Source organism: Podarcis pityusensis, assembly GCF_964106645.2.
Source record: "Podarcis pityusensis genome assembly, chromosome: 3".
NCBI lineage: Eukaryota > Metazoa > Chordata > Lepidosauria > Squamata > Lacertidae > Podarcis > Podarcis pityusensis.
In genome coordinates this window covers 24,872,776-24,880,738 of record NC_138026.1, presented here as the reverse complement: position 1 = coordinate 24,880,738, position 7,963 = coordinate 24,872,776, and positions in this window count along the sequence as shown.

Here is a 7,963-nt window from a genome sequence, read left to right as displayed (position 1 = left end):
GGACTTACTCCTGGGTAAGTGAGTGCAATCTCAGAGGAGTGGTACATTATTCTTGATGATGATGATGATAATTTTTTATTTATACCCCGCCCATCTGCCTGGGTTTCCCCAGCCACTTGATGATTTCTAGTTTCCATCTTTAGCAATCCATGAAATACTAAAGGCACAATTCAACCATCATCCCATCCATTTCAATGAAGGAGATTTGAGCATGAGAAATCAAAGGGAAATCAAAGTGTGCTTAACTTTATCTGGACTATATGCCCCGAGTGTTTCATTTTACGTTCACTCAATTGGTTTTCAAATTATGCTAGGTTCCCCCAGCATCCTGCCTGACAAACTCATCAAAAGCATCCTATGGGACGTATAAAAGTAAACAGGATGGTAAAAATAGGCACAACATTATAATTGTGGCTATTTGGCGAGGCAGGCTCTGCAGGGAAAGAACTGCTGGATATTTGTAAGCAAGCACATCTGAAGTGTGTTTTTACTTGCAATTTCCCACCATTAATCTGCTGCTCCCCAAGCAGTGTCAAGAAATTCTGTAATGCAGATGTAATGCTGTCTTCCTTTGATAATGCTAAAGAACCAATTCATAAAGGAGCCTTTGTTTCCATCGGATATGTACAAAATTAATTAAATTAGGTGTACTCTAAACGCGTTAAATACTTTCTGCCTCTGAACATCACACGTGGCACTCTTATCCAGGAGAATGAAAGCTGTGCAATTTAAATGAAATTTAATTACGGCTATATTTAGCACTTATGCAGAGATGTTTTGTCTGAAATTTTAAGGACGTGGAAGTTTCTTTCCCGCTTACGTCTCACAGCACTAAAACATTAAAAATATGCACTTTCTAGGTTTCATTAGACCATTCTACATTCATTCAACAGCTACATCTGTTGAAAAGGCGGTGCCAAATTTCTCCTACCATTCCTCAACAATTTGTGTGTCAAGACCCTGAGGCCTCCCTCATGTTGACACCATTCTTCACCAATTAACGGGACAAAAAACTGCTTTTGGAAATTATCAAAGGGGAGAGAAAATTTTGATGACACTCTGAAGGGTGTTTTGTCACACTTACCATGGTTTTGAGGTGGCTTAGGGGTGTTTGTGAATGTCTTTGCTTCCATTGTACACATCATCTTATGAGCAGGCTGCTCTCAACAGGCTTCCTAATTGCCCAGGGAAATATATCATGAAGGAATTCTTCCCATGTGTTGTTGTTGTTGTTAAGTATGGGGAGCCAGGGAGGCTGTAGAGTGCTGGAGAAATATTTGCTGGAAAGAAAAAGAAAAACATATACATCATCTATGGCTACCTTGTCAACTCTAAAGTAAACTTAAAAGGCCACAAAGAAATTCTCAAGTACCTTATGAATGAGGCAGGAAAATGGAGGCCCCTTTCACATGGGATGGCAACTTTTGAAAAAGACTGGATTACAGACTTGGCACACCCAAGCCTTGCCATCGTGCCTCATATGAATTGATTGTGTGCCCTGCAGCATCACCCAGAGTACTTTGCGAAGCACTTTGCTGTTGTGCGACAGACACTCGTTGGTTCTTTAGCAGAAAGGCTAGGCGTTGTGCCCTCATCAAGGTGAAAAAAATGAAAACCCCTGCCCTGCTCCATGCATTAATAATCTCTTTCCAATTAAAGTGCCAGCGTTTCTAACAATTCTCAAGATCAGTGGCTATTTCTAGCCATCCATTAGTAACAGCAAGGTCTATTTCAGGTTGATTTTACAAAAGCGTGGGTATCTTTTCAGCTCGCGCATTGGAATCTCTGTACCCAAGACACTAGGATGAAGAGGTGAGACTCAGACCTTTCATTTTTAATGAGCAGAAACACTAGGAATCACCAAAAAAAGAGGGCACAGATTTGCATAAAATGTGCACATACTAATTGATATGTACAGTTGCAAATCCAAAAAGAAATACTGGGATGTATCCAACAAAGTTATCCCATTAGTGCAAGGACCTCTGCCTGTGCAAGGGGATGTGGTCTTGTGATTGATAACGTAACTAATTCCCTCCAGTGTGGGAGACTTAAGATAGGGCATGCTTCCTCCTTCCTGAGCCTTTTCTGTTCAAGTTTCGGTGGCTCGTAGCTGGTCTTTCTCCTTCCCATGTGCCCTCTGTTGAAACAGATTGCCCAAGCTATCACTCAGCCCTATGGCTTTCAGTGGGGAAGTCTCAGCTTGAGTGATCTGAAGCTCAGTTCTGATTTTCAGAGCCACCTGATCTTTGAAAACCCTTTGCAACTTACATGCCGGGTTAATCTCCCCCCATTATTTATCTGTTGTTGTTTTTTGCCTGAATATCCATGTTATAATAACTTCCTAAGATCAGCTTCGGATCTTTGTCATGAATAATGAATGGATTATTTGACTGACTGGATTTTTAATTTTGTATACCACTAGACAACTTCCCTGCTTCACACATGCCTTTCCATAGGCCTGGCTGTCTCATTTATTCAGATGCCAAAAAACCCCCCACCAAAAAACCCCCAAGAAAAGAACTCATGGAGTTTTTTTTGTTCAGTGGAGGATAAGAACCTGCTCGAGAATTTACATTATGCCAATTTGCATATGTACAGATTCCTATTGCTTCCTAGCTTGACTAATACTATAAGATCCTTCTCTTTTTATTTCCTTCCATACACAAACATACGGAGGTTTTCTTTTTCATTTTAAACAGCTAGCAGATTTACATTTTAAAAAGACTTTCCCTTTGAAATTCTCAGGAGCAGCAGAGAATTCTTCTCCAGACATATTTTACAGGCACTCCAAAAAAGAAAAAGAAAAAAATCACTGCAGGAGAAGGGAGAGAAGAGACAAGAAAACTCCCTTCCATTTATTTTGTTGTATTTACACCTAAAGCCAAGATTGTGAATGTTCTCTTTTAACAAAAGAGTCATATTTTCCCAGCAAACATATACTTCACAGAGAAGCACTTTGCCATGCTCCATTCAGATGAGATGAAGAATGATACTTTCTTCCAGCACCTAACAATAGTTGGGAGAAGTCCCAGTTTTATTTCCTTTCTGTTAAGGTGTTTATGTACATCTTAGACACTCTCACAACTTCCAGCCCTTGAGTGAGAACAGCCTGGTGTTATTTGACTGAACACAATCACCCTTCCCAGTCCCCAATTTTTCTGTTGCCGTCTGGCTTTGAGGCCTCAGCACTACAATACTCTAATACTATGTGAAGAAAGGATATCTTTTAGCAAACTCCCTGCTCTGACCAGGGCAAGGACTTACTCCATGCCTTCTTAAAAGCTTAGTGAGGATGATAGGTTAAGTGTTTGCGCTCTGAGGCTCTGCAGCACCGACCAGCCTCTTCTGAAATACCAGGTCAGAGTTCTTTTAAAGAGCCAAACAACTATAGGGAGGATGGTAGCTGCATTTAAACACACACACACACACACACACACACACACACATGAGCAGCATTGCCTAACTAGTAGTTTACTCATAAAGAGTCTAAACTTGGTTCTAGTAACTTACACATGAGGTGAGACCTCCTACATGTCCCCAGGAACATGAAGATGGGCACAATGAGCTTATCCAGTGCTATTTTTCTAGAAAAAGAGGTGCCCTAACTCGTTGCTCGGTCCCTGCTCCTGCCAACCTAGCAGTTCAAAAGCATGTCAAAGTGCAAGTAGATATGGAATATTCAGGATGAAACTGTGAAATCTGCTATGATTAAATGGGCACAAGATGTTGGACATAACATTATGATGGCTGACTGGGAACAGTTATGGACCACAGGTATGAAGTTTACGGCATGTAATGCTTTAAGAGAGAATATTATGAAAATGATATACAGGTGGTACATGACACCAGTCAAGCTTGCAAAAATCTATCATTTGCCCGATAATAAATGTTGGAAATGTAAGGAAACTGAAGGTACATTCTTTCACCTTTGGTGGACGTGCCCAAGGATTAAGGCTTTCTGGGAGATGATATATAATGAAATGAAAAAGGTATTTAAATATACCTTTCTGAAGAAACCAGAGGCCTTTCTCCTGGGCATAGTCGGCCAATTGGTGCCAAAGAAGGATAGAACTTTCTTTATGTATGCTACAACAGCAGCAAGAATACTTATTGCAAAGTACTGGAAGACACAAGACCTACCCACTCTGGAAGAATGGCAGATGAAGGTGATGGACTATATGGAATTGGCGGAAATGACTGGCAGAATCCGAGACCAGGGAGAAGAGTCGGTGGAAGAAGACTGGAAAAAGTTTAAAGACTATTTACAGAAATATTGCAAAATTAATGAATGTTAGAATGATGTTGGATAGAAATTAAGTGGTTTTTAGCTGTAATATTATAAGGGAATATGAAAAATGGTTTATTAATAGGTAAAAATTTAATGTTACAATATTTTAAGATTAAAGACTAGGATAAACAAAGAGGGGAAGGATTTGCTGAACTAACAAACTGAATTGGAATACAAAAAAGGGAGGCGCGAGGAGGTCCGGGAAACAAGCAAATGAAAGATAAGTAACGGAAAGATTGAGTTGTTTTTAACTACTTTTATTTTGTATTTTTCTTTTTTCTTTTTTCATTTTGTAATATTTTGAAAATTTTAATAAATATCTTAAAAAAAATAATAATCAAAGTGCAAGTAGATAAATAGGTACTGCTCCGGCAGGAAGGTAAACGGTGCTTCCGTGCGCTGCTCTGGTTCGCCAGAAGCGGCTTAGTCATGCTGGCCACATGACCCGGAAGCTGTACGCTGGCTCCCTCGGCCAATAAAGCAAGATGAGCGCCGCAACCCCAGAGTCGGCCACGACTGGACCTAATGGTCAGGGGTCCCTTTACCTTTACCTTTAACTCACTGTGAACACCTCCCTTGTTCTCTTATAATGGCAATGGCGCCTGAGAAGTGCTGGAACTGAGTTCCAGTGAGTTCTAGCTGAAAAAAAAGGTCCCTAGCCTATCTCAAAGTGGGATAGACTATCTCAGAACATGGTGAGCTCTCCTCCATTGGAGTTGATATTAACAAAAGTTGGGTGCCCATCCATTATGGATTCTTTCACTGTGGTTCCTGTATTGCAGAGTGTCAGATTACATGACCCTTGGGCTCCCTTCCTACTCCACAATTCCGCGATTCTATGAAATTGAGCTCTAGAGGCAGGGCAAATAGGCAGAGGGACTGGCATCTAATAAAAAATGGAGTGTGAATTCCTTACCTACTTCACTCTTTTTCTGTGATAGAGAGGGGAGGCTCGTTAGCAAGGAAGGGATTTCTTTTTGTTTATTGTTGCACAAATAAGAAACAGCACACAACATCGTCGAAAATATAACCAGAAAAAACGTAACAGCCTTGCAGATATTATTAAAGCATAAATAAGCCAATCTATTATATAGAAGATTAAGAATGGATTTCTTAAAATAGGGTGTTTATTTTTAGGAGAGAAACAATGGAGGCAAACTGGCCCTTCCATTACACTGCACTTATTTATAACAAGAGCTCTGCTAGTTAATACATTTAATTTTTGAAGAGTATTGCAAAATCTCACTCATAGGCAGCTGCCTTATAATGAGCCAAAAGATTGGTCCATCTGTCTCTGTATTGTCCACACTGTCTGGTAGCAGCTCTTCAGGATTTCAGACAGTGTTCTCTCCCAGCCTTACTTGGGGATTCCAGGTATTGAACCTGGGACATTCCGAATGCAAAGCAGAGGCTCTACAGCACTTCCCATATTATGGACTATTATGGGGGATAACCATTACAGCTGCTAGGAATTAAAAAGGAAGTTGCAGTGAGCCTGGTGCCGCAACAGGAAATGCATGCACAAATAAGTACTGCACATACATTTCTATACTTGATCTTAGCCAAAAAGCCGAGAAGTGATGCACATACATTTCTATAAACTTGAAATCCTGACCCAGGCGTGTTGCTGTGTGCTCAAATTCAAACCTTCATGGGCATCAATTGTCTGTTAGGTGTTAGAGGTGGATGTGCTTATGTGAGGATCCACAAGACATGGGACACTGTTACAGTAACAGCACATGTGTAGGCAATGGCAACCCAGTTTAGAAATGTTGATGTGTGCATGGAAGCCTCCAGTGCTGCCTTGAGTCCCGCCAGGGAAAAAGGCAAGCTATAGATAAATATAAAATAATATTCTTCATCGGTGCTATTTTCTTCTAGAAAAAGAGGTGCCAGAACTCAACTATGAACACCTCTTTCTCTTAGAATGGCAATGGTACCCACTTGAGAGGTGCCAGAACTGAGTTCCCCCTGAAAAAAGCCCTGATAAAGACTCTCCTCCCTGCAAGAGAGGGGAGTGGTTGTGGGCGGGAGCCCGGACTCCGCCCTGGCAGGGGCCTTAGCCCCTGCCCCTCCTTCTCCTCCCCCTCAGTCCTCGTCGTCCTGCAGCGAGTCATCAGCTAGGAGTCATCTCAGTTATCACAGGGAAGAGCCACGAGGTTTGGAGTCGGGGGCGGGGGCTGTGTGTGTGGAGGCTGCCTGGTTCCTGGCTTGCCTTTTAACTTTAAAAAACCCAGGCATCCAGGTTTTCCATGTGAAAAACCTACATTTAACCTTCTATTTCCCCCCCACACTCCTGGTGCTTGATTTGTTTGCGCGGCCTGAGTGCGAATTACCTTTCTTAAGCTGCAGCTTGTTCCCTTGCCCAGCACGTGCCCCCAGCGAGGTCTGAGTGTGAGTGTGGCTCTGTCTTTCTTTCTTCCTCGTATCCTCGCTTTCCTTACCCTGCCTCTGCCTTGGTGGCTGTGCGTTTTTATTTAATTTTTGGCCAGGGTGTTTGTACGTTTTCCCCTCTATTGCCCTTACCTGTCCAATTGCATGGCTGGTCTGGATGACTGAGTGGGTTTGCCTTACATTTAAATTTGTTGGCCAGGGTGCTGGTGCGTTTTCCCCCTCCATTGTCCTTGAGAGCCTGGATAGCTCAGTTGGTTAGAGCATGGCACTGATAAGGCCTAGGTTGCAAGTTCAATCCCTGTTTGGGACAGCTGAATATTTCTGCATTGCTTGGGTTGGACTAGATGATCCTCAGGGTTCCCTTTCCTGTTCCTCTCTAATTTTAAGTCGTGTGTGTGTGTGTGCTTGCAGCGTGTGTTTGTGCCTGCTGTTTATTGTGCCTGCCGTTTATTTATTTATTACTCTTCTAGTGTGAGTTTAATTTACCTTGCCATCCCTTCCATTGGTAGCACTTAAATCAGGAGCCCACTGTAAAATTTTAAAGGCTGCCGGGGCTTGGAATAGACTGTGCGCTTAAACCTCACCCCTCTTGGGTGCCCCCCCCTTCGCTTGATGTTTGGGGGAAGAAATAAGGCAGGGCTTGGGGTGGACAACTCAGGGTTTCTGATCAGGGAACCATTCCTCAGCACTCCATGTTTATACGTTTAAAACCTATGAAGGTGTGCCTTTGCCTGGTTCTTGTCATTGGCTTCACTTGCCAGTACAGGCTCCCTAAAGAAAACCACTTTTACACAACAACAACAACAACAAAAGATTTCGGCTTATAGTACCTTACTGGAAAGTCCAGGTTAACCCACGGTTTATATTTCCATTTCTTTTTGGCTCACTGTAAAGGACAGCTATTTTCCTTTTCTTCAAAAACTTCCTTGCCCGGCATGTTCATTTTACTCCCCCCACCCCTCCTCCCTCCCAACTCCCCCCCACGCTTTCCTTCTCCTGCCCCCACCCGTCCCCCCTCCCTCCCCCCACCCTTTCAGGAGATACATCGGGGTCTTTGGAGTTCCCTTTGCTTCTTGCCAGAGTCATCACAGTTGCCAGACAGGTTTTTCAACTCTCTGAGTGGCCGGCAGTTTGTGAGGCATTGTCTTTAAGCACCTGCCAGTTCAGCAGTTGCATAGTTGCATTGTCAGTTTAACTAACCAGCAGTTTGACCAATTGCAGTCTTTTGTCTGTTTAAGTACCCTTATTTCAATCAACTGGTATTGAGCCGACCTTGTGGGC